Raw genomic sequence first — 13,815 nt, 5'->3', positions numbered from 1 at the left:
TGCGTAACGATGGTGACTGGTGTGACCCATAACGAGCAGCTTGGTAACCTAGATGCCGGAGAGGGAGCACACGTGACACTCATACTCTATGGGATACAGCAGTGACGTAATGAATTATTCAGAGTGACAGTATGTATGGAGGTTCAACCTCTTGCTTTGATACAATATAATATCTAGTATAAATATTTCAATGGAACATAATACGACAATAACTGTATACGAAAACAATAACTTTGTATGCCTTTGATATGCCAAATGCTTAGTATAATAATATTTTCCATGTAGACTAGTAACCATATTATTGACTGATTGGGCATCCGACAGTTGCAGGGGGACTGTTGAAACATCAGCTCATAGACTGGTTGTAAAAAAGGAAATGAATAATAAGTCAGCGAATCATATGCATTCTGATGCTCCTTAGTCGTTACACTTCATTCARATTCACACATGGCCATATTTAGATGAATGTACACCTACAGAATCATTCAAAGACTCAATCATGGACACTGTTACTGACAGTTGTGGCTGCTTCACATGATGTATGGTTGTCCTTCTTATCTTTGTGCTGTTGTCTGTGCCCGATAATGTTTGTACCATGTMTTGTGCAGCTAGCATAATGTGCTGCTGCCATGTTGTGTTGCTACCATGTTGTTGTCATGTGTTGCTGTCATGCTATGTTGTTGTCTTAGGTCTCTCTTTATGTAGTGTTGTGGTGTCTCACTTGTCGTGATGTGTGTTTTGTGATATATTTWWATTTTAATCCCAGCCCCCACCTCTGCAGGAGGCCTTTTGCCTTTTGGTAGGCCATCATTATAAATAAGAATTTGTTCTTAACTGACTTGCCTAGTTAAACAAAGGTTAAACAAAATAAATACAAAATAAAAGAATAGGCAGAATAAGAACACTTCACATTTTATATTACCAAATAAGTGTTTGATGGATCAAATCAAGTTAAATCAAGTGTAAAAAGAGCTACAGTACTCTCCCTACAGGGTTGTAATAATTCTAATAATATTCTCCAGGCCTCTCTCAGTTATGGGAGCATGTACCACCAGCACAAGTGGAATCTCTGCACCCTATTCACGTTCTAGGGGCCAGTCAGGTCAATCGTCTTTGAGATAGGGATTGCAGATGGTCAGGGGGAAAGTAGCGAATTGGCAAAAAAAAGTCCTGGRTACTTTGTGAATTGTTGTCTGTTAACCTTGCGTTAACCGTGGTGTCACGTCCACAGTCCTGTGTCTGTSATCCAGAAAGCAGCCTCCCCTCCCTGGTCTCTCAAACTCCTGTAGGTCAGCAGGCTAAGGCCCAATGTTAGTGAGAATCCGCTGTCTTCACTCCCGGCTCTCAGAGCTCTGGATGGGTGGAGGGGTAATCTCCAGCCGTATTGATTTGGAGTTTAAGAGGTGAGACACGATGTGGAGGCAGCTGTCCCTGTGTCTACGGGTCTCTATCTCTGGCGCGCAGAAGACACAGGCTATACATCTAGGCCAATATACATTTACACAGGCACAAAAAAGTTGTTCATTTTGGTCAGATCTGTTGGTCATTTCAGATCTACTGGAATGCGTCTGGATTTAAAGGCCCAGTGCAGTCAAAAACGTGAATTTTCTGTGTTTTACATATAATTCCACAATATTAAGTTAGGAATAATACTGTGAAATTTGGAAAATTGTGATAATGACATTTTAGTATAAGAGCTGTTTGAAATGTCAGCCTGTTTTGGTGGGTGAGTTTTGGCCTGCCTGCCTGGTAAATTAGTTAAACCTCTCTACCAATAACAGCTAGTTTTCCGTTTKRTCCTCCCCACTCAGACCACTCCCAGACAGTCCAAGCAAAATTCTTGCTTGAGAAATTGCTCTTTGCTAAGAAGCTATTTTTGTTTCTTGTTGACAATTTTAATTGAAAACAATCACAGTAAGGTACTTAATTGTTACCAAGAAATTATTTGATATTGAGAAAAAATTGGCTGTATTGATGCTTTTATAAAAAATATATGCAGAGGTGTAACGCTCGTCTTCCTCCTCGTCTGAAGAGGAGCAAGGATCGGACCAAAACGCAGCGTGGGTTGAATACATAATAATTTTAATAATAATAACAAAGACGAAAAAACACTTGAACAAACTACAAAATAATAAACGACGTTAACAGACCTGAACTTGAGAACACATAAAACATGAACGCACGAACAGGAACAAACAAACGAACGAACGAACGAAACGAAACAGTACCGTGTGGTGAACAAACACAGACACAGCAACAATCACCCACAAACAAACAGTGAGAACAGCCTACCTTAATATGGTTCTCAATCAGAGGAAACGTAAAACACCTGCCCCTGATTGAGAACCATATCAGGCTAATACAATGAACCCAACATAGTAACACATAACATAGAATGCCCACCCAGCTCACGTCCTGACCAACTAAACAAGGCTAAACAAAGGAAATAAGGTCAGGAACGTGACAAGAGGGTTTTTTATCGGAAATAGGCTACTGCATTCTGGAAACGTAGACATTCCGTCATACAATTATGCAATATATTTGCTGTGATTCCAGTTAAAAGAAAATCTAATTGTACAATGTTTTATAATCTCTCACCACGTTTCCTTTTCAGAGCCTAATAGCTTTGTGTGGTAGGATCACAAAACAATAACTGTCCATTTTTGTCGAACAGAAACAGCGAGTGTTTGAAAAAAAATCTGAGGGGGATGAAACTACACAGAAACGCTAATTGGGCCATTGATTAATATGTAATTAGTCAGCTGGTGGTGGAATGATAAACACAGAGCCATGCCTATTAGACGTAGACCAGTTAATGAGCCATCATAAATAGTTCATAAGTCATGGATAGCCCATTTAGCTTAATGGTGGGTTCAGTCAGTGGGGGYTTTAGTTATTAGCTATTCACTACGGGAGGCCCTTACTGTATCTGATCAGTAGAAGGAAGGAGAAAACATTCAGAGTCTGTTAACAAGCTAGGTATGAAAATTGTTTTCTTTTTTTTAACACACTTTTCAACTCATATGAATAAATGTTAAGTTTTTATCTCTATAATATCTCTGTGTTTAAAATCTGTAGATCTTATTCATGGCTAGCTTGTCCTTTTCTCTCTGTTCTTTAACTGAACCCCCTAGAGTCAATATCCATGCCCCTACTGAAATGGAATTAGCATAATACAAAAATCCCCATCAAAATTAGTCTGTTTAAGCTAGATATCTGTTTTTTGCATGGACTATGTCTCAATCCCCCACATCCACCAATGTCGGCCTTCCGTAGTTACAGTGGTGTTTGTCAAAAATCGGTCTTCTCATGAAAACATCTGTAGCATACAAATGGTATGCCTATAGCGCCCACAAGTGTCACGGGACTCGCCTGAAGTCGGTACCGCTGATCTGCCAACTTCTGTCTGTAGCATCCYAACACTTTGGGTTACACACTGATATGCTCTAGGATGCACAAGCCTCACAAGACAGAAGGTAGTTGTTTTTCCATGTATAAATCTGTTATTCAATGCGTTTCAATGGGCTAATAGTAGTAAGGCCAAATTCAATGTTTTATCAAATAATTGGATAACACTGTGCTTCATTCTATTCTGTTTTCCCAACGATTGGACAGCGATGCCCCTGCTTTCCTTCCGACGATGACTGGATGTCTACTACACCCCCCTCCTCCCCTAGCCCCCCGTGCAGTGCAGACAGGAACTTGGAGCCTCACGTCCGTCTGCCTAAATGAGTTTGACAACTGAATTACGGTGATACTCCATACGGATGACCCCAGAGTTGCACCCAGACAGACAGGGAGAAAGAGAACACGCTCAAATAAAAGAAGAATCTGACACGCCAAAATAATTCCTAAGCATTTAACCTCTTGAAACCATCAAGGAAGTACATTGTGTATGACTAGTCTTCTTTTCAATTTAGCTCACATCACTTCTGTAAAATGGTACTTGTGGGTGTCTGTTTTTTGGCTCATTACCTGTACTTAAAATGTCATGCAGAAACTTACCACAGTGTCTATCTGTATTACAGTAGAAATATAACATCATCATAGTGGAGCAAACTACTCTCACTCTTAACATCCTATTTCTTGCAGAACTAGCAATTCATATTTTATGGTTTTACAAGGCATCTGATTATTCTTCTACCCTGTATAACTCACAGCACACCTGGGAAAAGCTCTTGGCTTCTTTTCTAAACATAATATGTATTGTTCAATTTCCTACATGCAAACCTGTAAGGACCYACGCTGGAGTGGAGAAGCAGGTACGGAGAGTCAAACATTTAATAGGAATAGACATGGAACAAGACAGGAACAGCGTCAGCACACGGGTATACAAGGACATATGACAATCAATGCTGAAGTGGGGAACAGAGCGGGGGAACATACAGATATTGGGGAGGTAATGACAGAGGTGATTGAGTCCAGGTGAGTCCAATGATCGCTGATGTGCGTGACGGGGGAAGAGGGAAGGCAGGTGTGTGTAATGATGGTGTCAGGAGTGCGTAATGCTGGACCTGGTGCCTTTGAACGCCAGGGGGGAAGAGCAGGAGCAGGCGTGACAGTAGCCCCCCCTCTAGGGGCGCCACTCGGTGTCCCACCTGGGCGAGCCTGACGGGCTGGCCGAGGAACGGGTGCTGGACAAGCCGGCTGGTCGTGAAATCCCGATGAACTGGCAGAGGCGTGAGAGCCTGGCGAGCGGGCTGAGGCCTAGGAGCCTGATGATCCGGCTGAGGTGTGGGAGCCCAATGCTACGGCGGAGACGTAGCAGCCTGARGAGCCGGCTGGGCATAAAAACCTGATGATCCGGCTGAGGCCTGTTGTGGGATGGGCGCCTTCTGAGCCAACCGGGGCAAGAAACCTCTCGAGCCAGCTAGGGCGTGACAGCCCAACGAGCTGGATTAGGCACCCCCGGTTCCATCGGTGGCGGCCCCCGAACCCGACATCACCACCAACCGGAAAGCCAGCCCTCCCCGATGCTTTGTTTGGTGGCTTCAGCATTCTGTAAGGACTGATGTTGGAGGAGAGAAGCAGGTACGGGGAGTCAAACATTTAATCGGAACAGACATGGAACATCGTCAGCACACGGGTATACAAGGACACAATCAATGCTGAAGCGGGGAACAGGGCGGGGGAACAGACAGATATAGGGGAGGTAATGACAGAGGTGATTGAGTCCAGGTGAGTCCAATAATCACTGATGTGCGTGACGGGGGAAGGCAGGTGTGCGTAATGCTGGGGGAAGAGCGGGAGCAGGCGTGACACAAACCATGTAAATAAGATTACGTTCAATGGTGAAATCAAGCCTTAAAATTCTAGTTAACACTGTGTAACATGTCTTTAAACAGGGAAAAAGTGTACATTGCATGTACCTCATGTAATACACCCTGTAGAGTGATTTAAACTAGTCCGACAGCATTGCTGTAACTAATCTTCCCCTGGTAGCCTTGAGCCATGCTTTGTTGTCTCTATACAGTAACATAGCTGTTTAGTTGGAGAAAACTACAGCCTTCCGAGCGGAAATGAGGAGCACTTACAACAGAGACATGGACGGAGGGAGCAGAAGAGAGGAAGAGAAAAGAGAGAGAGAACCCAGTGCACCAAGCCCACGTTGTGGTAATACAGTAGCCTCTTGATAAATGAACTGATGGATTTAGCCTGCTTGCCTCTGTGGCAGGAATATAACCTACAGTGTAGCGGGATGCAGGAAACATCACTATGACACTTTAGACTTGTATGGTGTCTGATATCGTATTGCCTCTCTCAGAGGACTTCTATACGGGCTGAGCATAGTGTCATTACGACTGTTAGTCTGTGGGGTCTGGGTCATCACTAAGGCAATGGAGAGATCATTGGTTTTCCACATACTCTCTAAGCTAAGCATGTAAAGGATGAGCGGTGAGATGAAAATAGACCGTGATGTGTATAGTTTCAATAATACCTCAGGTTCAACTGCCCCTAGTGGAAAATAACTACAATTGTTAAACTCTTCTGTAAGGGACCTCAGTTGAATCTCCTCAGTAAACACAATAAAGGGCATTTTGAGAGCCCCCCCTCTATTTATTTATTCTTTCCTTCCTTTCTCTCGCTCTCCCATTCCACCTTCCTCCCTCCCTCCCTCCCTCCCTCCCACTTCTCTCTCCCTCCCTCCCTCCCCCTCTTTCCCACCCTCCTCCTCTCCCTGGGGAATACTCTATTGCTATATTACCTGAGAATGTTAAGTTAATTTGATTTCCACTAACAAAACAAAGTGCTGAGCACACAGGCTATATTATATTGTGTATTAGATGGTGTAGGCACCTGAGGGTGATGGGGGAGATGTGAGTGAATAAATCCTGTCCAGAGAGCAGGGGAAGCAGAGGCAAGGAGGTGGCAGAAGGGGTCTCACACAGTCTTATGGATAGATTAACACCCCTGTTAGCCATGGAGAAAGAGACAGCCGGGCAGCTACCTGGAACGCATCATGATAGCATTTATTAGATCACACTGCACTGCACACACTGATGTACGCAGGCAAAGATACACACGCCAAACACACACACACGCACGCATGTTCAAACACACACATACACACACACACACACATCCAAACACACAAACACAGAGGGCCATCACCATGGTAATAATAGGTCAGTGCTAGTTTTATTATTGCAGCTAGTTAATATAGATCTCAAAACCACGCAGTACACATTGTCTGGAGATACAGCCCTGATCTCTCTAGCTGTTTTTTGGGGGGGCCAGCCAAAGTAATACCATTTGAAATAGCAATTTTGTTGTTTTAACTACCAGTTAATCCAATAGCAAACAATGCAAGATACGTGTTTCAAGTTGCCGTTAGAAGTGCTGAAAGTAATATGCTGTAAATTACAGTATATTTCACATTAGGCAATACACTTACATTACCCAACATTACGCAGCACGCATTCATTTGCATCAAGCCTGTCTTGTGGATGAGAATTTAGGGCCAAATGCTCAACCACATCACAGTGAATGTCCTCATTGTTCATGCACTGCGGGAAAAACCTTTTGGTCTGCACTGATGTCGTAGCATGCCTCATCCATGGCCAGAAGGAGGGTGGCACACTCATGGGGATGGTGATCGTACACCTTCCATAGGGTTGAGGAAAGGAGAATATGGGGGCAGGTTTAGTGTCACGAATCGGGGATGGGTCCAAAATCATGCCTGTACTACCTCTGCATGGTGGAATCTGACATTGTCCCACACAATGACATAGGTGACCCCTTGACAGGTCTGCTCAATTTCCCCACGTTGTCCAGGCACTTGGACGGTCGCCTGTTGGCCAATGAGGTTCCACTCAAGGAGTTGCGTTTTGGCCAGGTTGAAGCCCGCTTCATCAACAAAGATACAGAATACTTGTGATGGTTCACAGCAGCATCAAGCATCATCACCCTCTATGAATATATATTTTGGTTAGTTATTTTTACAGTATAGTTCCAATATGATATTGTCAAGTAGCATGTGCATCAAATAGTAACAGTAATACAGTGTATAGTCATGTATCTGAACATACTCGACCTGCAGTTGTTTCACCCAGTCATGGTTTCGCTCAAAGGCACCAGGTAAATGTGTTTCATTGATACCTGGTGCCTCTTCAAAAGGCCGGCAATTGTTGGTAGGCTGATGGATGCCACATTGGCAAAGGTGTCATTGTTCTCCTCATTTATTCAACATTTATGTAATTCCTGGCCCTCACCATTTCCACCACTGCCTGCTATTGCTGGTCAGCCAGCACAGGGCCACGGCCACCACCATGCGGTCTTCTGTCAATTACAGAATATACTGTCAATAGATCATACTGTAAGAATACTGTAACATGTTTTGTGAATTTACATGCATTACAATATGTAATTTACTGTAAATGTAATGGTAAAGCATAGTCCATATCCTGCAGACTTACCAGTTTTCTTAGCGAAATGTTCTCAAGATCGAATTGACAGTTGATCTTTTCAGATTGGGGTGAACTAATCTGGCAGCCTCTGCCATGGTAAGGCACATGGTCAACGACGATGGCCCAGACATTATTAAACACAACAGTTCCCTGCCGTCTGCTTTGTTCTCTCTGATGTTCACCTCTTTGACCAGGCTCATGCCCACCTCTTTGATGGGGCCCATACCCAGCTCTCTGACGGGCCCCTTGTCCACAAGCTCTTTGATTTACTCCTCTCCCTTGCTGTCTATCCTGCTCCATGTTGAAAGAAATTGCAAGTCTTCACACACACCCTTTTATATGGTGGCCAATTGTGGTTACCACTATGTGAAATGAATTAGCAATAACGATTATGTATGGTATTTGGTGTTTTTGGTATTTTATTAGGATCCCCCATTAGCTGTTGAAAAAGCAGCAGCTACTCTTCCTGGGGTCCACACAAACATGAAACATAATACAGAATGAAACAATACAGAACATCATTAGACAAGAACAGCTCAAGGACAGAACTACATACATTTCTTAAAAGGCACACATAGCCTACATATCAATGCATACACACAAACTATCTAAGTCAAATAGGGGAGAAGTGTCGCGAGGTGTTGCTTTATCTGTTTTTTGAAATCAGGTTTGCTGTTTATTTGAGCAATATGAGATGGAAGGAAGTTCCATGCAATAAGGGCTCTATATAATACTGTACGGTTTCTTGAATTTGTTCTGGATTTGGGGACTATGAAAAGACCCCCGGTGGCATGTCTGGTGGGATAAGTGTGTGTGTCAGAGCTGTGTGTAAGTTGACTATGCAAACAATTTGGGATTTTCAACACATTAATGTTTCTTATAAAAATAAGAAGTGATGCAGTCAGTCTCTCCACAACTCTTAGCCAAGAGAGACTGGCATGTATAGTATTTATATCAGCCCTCTGATTACAATTAAAAGCTAAATGTACCGCTCTGTTCTGGGCCAGCTGCAGCTTAACTAGGTCTTTCCTTGCCGCACTGGACCACACGACTGGATAATAATCAAGATTAGACAAAACTAGAGCCTGCAGAACTTGCTTTTTGGAGTGTGGTGTCAAAAAAGCAGATCATCTCTTTATTACGGCTAGACCTCTACACATCTTTGCAACCATTGAATCTATATGTTTTGACCATGACAGTTTACAATCTAAGATATGCCAAGTAATTTAGTCTCCTCGACTTGTTCAACAGCCAGACCATTCATTAGCAGATTCAGCTGAGGTCTAGCACTTAAGGAATGATTTGTACCAAATACAATGCTCTTAGTTTTAGAGATGTTCAGGACCAGTTTATTTCTGGCCACCCATTCCAAAACAGACTGCAACTCTTTGTTAAGGGTTTCAGTGACTTCATTAGTGCTTCTACACCTGCATTGCTTGCTGTTTGGGGTTTTAGGCTGGGTTTCTGTACAGCACTTTGAGATATCAGCTGATGTAAGAAGGGCTTTATAAATACATTTGATTTGATTTGATTACCTGTGGTTGCTGATGCGTATATGGTTGAATCATCAGCATACATGGACACACATGCTTTGTTTAATGCCAGTGGCAGGTCATTGGTAAAAATAGAAAAGAGTAAAGGGCCCACAGAGCTACCCTGCGGTACACCACACTTCCATTTAAGACGCTTCCATTTAAGAAAATCCTTTGAGTTCTATTAGATAGATGGCTCTGAATCAACGATATGGCAGAGGTTCAATGCCATAACACAATTTTTTCAACAACAGGTTATGGTCATTAATATCAAAGGCTACACTGAAATCTAACAGTACAGCTCCCACAATCTTCTTATTATCAATTTCTTTCAACCAATCATCAGTCATTTGTGTCAGTGCAGTACATGTTGAGTGCCCTTCTCTATAAGCATGCTGAAAGTCTGTTGTTAAAAGTCTGTTGTTAATGGTTATCATGTATCATACATGTAATTTAGATGTTTATACTTTACTGTAGTTCTCAAAATCCATATATAGTAGACAAACCAGTTTAAAATGTATAGGTTTACCAAACAGTTAAGTGATTAACCATTAAGCACAGTTGGATTAAGTGATGGTCAAATGTATTTAAACAAATGAGAAGAAAATCATTTGAAAAGTACTGTGAGCATTGCATTGTGAAAGGCAATTACTTTATATGAAAGGTATTTCTAGATGAAATACTGATTAGGTTTGGTGAAAAAGTTACTGTGTGATTTTGTGTGTTGTACCTACTCAATTGAAAATGTGCTTAAAGTTGAGAAACAGCCTTTTTGATGATCTGTTTTGAATTAAGAGTTGTGAAATTTTACCACATACTTGTGAAAATAGTACCAAAGCGATTAAAAAAACTGMCATATACAGGTAATCAATCTCCCCCTCTCCTCCTCTCTACCTCTTCCTCTCTCCCCCTCTCATCAGAGGTTGCTACACCAGTGATGTGTAATGATTAAAGGGAAACTGCACCCGCGGATTTGGCCTAGTTCTTTGGCTTGCTCCTCAAGAAATGCTGGCGGCCATGACAGGAGCCAAATGTGAGTTGGCTTGGGGGTGTGATTTGATGTGGGTGTTTCTTGGGTGTGTCCTTGCCACCACCAAGACACACCCATCTGTCAGAACCTTGCCTGCAGATGTTCCCCCAACTCAATCACAACAAACAAACCTCTGCAGGTTGAGTTCAATAAATACAAGCAGATGTATGGTGAGATGCCGGAGGAAGCTTTGGATAGGTCAGTAGCCTACAGAGTAATATGAGAAGAAAGCAATTGCTTAATTTATGTAGATATTCTAAACTAAGTGTTTTGATAACTTTCAAATGTAGTAACAGGTCAATGTTGAATAAACAACCCTTTACATAATGCCATAGAAGCAGTGTTCTGCCACCTTTCATTCCCAGCCAATACAGATACTGTGCCTATCAACATTTTGTCTGGTGGTAATGGGGCTACCTTGGCAAACATGTCAGAGTGGTCATACCTTCCTGTGTGGTGTCCCGTACACAATACACAATTATTATRCATAGGCTGTAAACTGAAGTAATGTAGGGTAATTTGAATTACCGCTCAAATGTCCTGTTTTGTTTCATGCCGAAATAACTGCATAGGCCAACAGCCTAAACCTTATTATGCAACCATTTGGATCTGTTTGGGTCTATTCTCGACAGTTTAGAAGGACCAGACAGGTACATTAGCAGGCCACTCACATGGTTTAGGCCTATTTTGTCAGGATGTAGCCCGGTGTTAAGATAGGCCTACTATAGGAAAATATGAACTTCTCCTTTCCGTTAATGCTGTAGCATATTTTACATTCAGCGTGCACCTCTCCTCCAATAGGCTATTAAAACTCTAGTCTAGGCTGTAAAGTGAAGTGAATAGCCTATGTCGTTTGAATAACCGCTCAAAATGAATGCATATTTTGAATGCATATTCATTTAGAAATAACTGCATCTAGCCTGCCTGATTGGGCAACCATCTGGATCAGTTATGTGTTTTTTCTCTGCAATTAAGCCTACAAGGTCCAGGCACATTAGCAGGACAGTAATATGATGTATTTTGTCATGATCTATTAGCTCACAGAAACATGCTAATGCTGGGATTTCTAGTGGCACACATATGAATTATAATAATGCGCGAGCATGGAGGAAGTTTTATCCATAGCTTCAAAGCGTTCAAAAAGGGTGTTGCAAATACTGGACATTTCTGCTGTACTGTACTATTATATCACCTTTAGAATCTCACATTGTAGATGTGTTGAGTGCCAGGTCTCTCTCCATTCAGACGTCAGTATCAAGCCTGTCTGTCAGTCAGGAGTCCATCACATTATCTTGCAAGTCTCCAAGTGCTGACTCTATAGATGCATCTGTGAACACATTCACAGTCACTGTTCTATTACCAATGGCAGTTAGGATAGGTGATATGTGACAAACAAACATATACTATGTTTAAGTTTGAACAGGTCAGACTAAAACTACCTAATTCTGGTCTCCCCATCAATAATCATTGGTGAGCAGGCAAGAGGCTGGAGGTAAGGTCTTTGCCAGTGKCCCATTGATGGGCATGGCAGCATAGATCAACTCCTGGTCCATCATCAAAGATACTGGTTGGTCACACACAAACACACACACAGAGCACTGATTACATTATCAATGGTGGTTATGATTAGCATGGTGGAACCAATCTGATCACATTCGCCTTTCTATTTCAAATCAAATCAAATTTAATTAGTCACATGCGCCGAATACAACAGGTTGTAGACCTTACAGTGAAATGCTTACTTAAGAGCCCCTAACCAACAATACAGTTTCAAAAAAATATGCATAAGAATAAGAGATAAAAGTAACAAGTAATTAAAGAGCAGCAGTAAAATAACAATAGCGAAACTATATACAGGGGGGTACTGATACACAGTCAATGTGCGGGGGCCTGGTTAGTTAAGGTAGTATGTACGTGTAGGTAGAGTTATTAAAGTGACTATGCATAGATGACAACAGAGAGTAGCAGTGGTGTAAAGAGGGGGGGGGGGGGGCAATGCAAATAGTCTGGGTAAGCCATTTTGATTAGATGTTCAGGAGCTTGGGGGTAGAAGCTGTTTAGGAGCCTCCTGGACCTAGACTTGGCGTTCCGGTACCGCTTGCCGTGCGGTACCAGAGAGAACAGTCTATGACTAGGGTGGCTGGAGTCTTTCACAATTTTTAGGGCCTTCCTCTGACACTGCCTGGTATAGAGGTCCTGGATGTCAGGAAGTTTGGCCCCAGTGGTGTACTGGACCGTTCGCACTACCCTCTGTAGTGCCTTGCGGTCGGAGGCCGAGCAGTTGCCATACCAGGCAGTGATGCAACCAGTCAGGATGCTCTCGATGGTGCAGCTGTAGAACCTTTTGAGGATCTTTGGACCCATGCCAAATCTTTTCAGTCTCCTGAGGGGGAATAGGTTTTGTCGTGCCCTCTTCACGACTGTCTTGGTGTGCTTGAACCATGTTAGTTTGTTGGTGATGTGGAAATCAGGAACTTGAAGCTCTCAACCTGCTCCACTACAGCCCCGTCGATGAGAATGGGGGTGTGCTCGGTCCTCTTTTTCCTGTCGTCCACAGATATTATGATATGTGAAGTGAAATAGAATGGTAAACACAGCTATCYGGCTGAATCTACCAGGTTAGGTTATGAAGGTGAATTGGGACAAAATTCTAAACTGTTTGAGCTTTGACAAGTTCAAATATCACCAACATGATTCAAATATCTTCCCAGTTCCATTTATATGAATGTTCACAGCTAGGGCATGTCTGTGGGATGCTGAGGCTCCCTTTGCTGGTCTTCTCTATGTTTCATGTTCGGCTGCAAACTGGACATCTCTCGAACAACTACAGCAGGCAATCCTCATAAACAATGTACTTCCTCATCTTATGAGGTGGTATTGACTAGGAGGGTCTGTGACAGGGTGATACAATAGACAGCCAAGTGGTAAATTGCATTTTGTTATACAGAAAGGACAAAGCTTTTTGTCTCTGCTTGGCTGGGTAACTAACCTACTAGTTTATCAAACTGGGGATTTTTTTTAATACAACTTTTCACATAACACACCTTACTGTTGTTGATGAAGCCGTCTGTGCCATCAGGGCAATAACTCGGGTCATGTTCATTTTAGATCGTCACTACAGCCACAAAGTCCTAAAGCCCACCTATTTCTACAATTTCTCTTCTTAAAATGTGATTTTAAACCTAACCTTAACCACACTGCTAACCTAATGCCTAACCCCAACCTTAAATTAAGGCCAAAAAGCTAATTAAAAAAATATAGCCAATTTTGAATTAGTGTTCAGCGACACCGGTTGAGCATTCCTACAGCATTTCCCTCCAGAAGCCATGAGAAAGTTGTTCGGCTG

The sequence above is a fragment of the Salvelinus sp. IW2-2015 genome, linkage group LG23, assembly GCF_002910315.2.
Source record: "Salvelinus sp. IW2-2015 linkage group LG23, ASM291031v2, whole genome shotgun sequence".
In the NCBI taxonomy this organism is placed as follows: Eukaryota; Metazoa; Chordata; class Actinopteri; order Salmoniformes; family Salmonidae; genus Salvelinus; species Salvelinus sp. IW2-2015.
Note: the sequence above shows the minus strand (reverse complement) of the source record.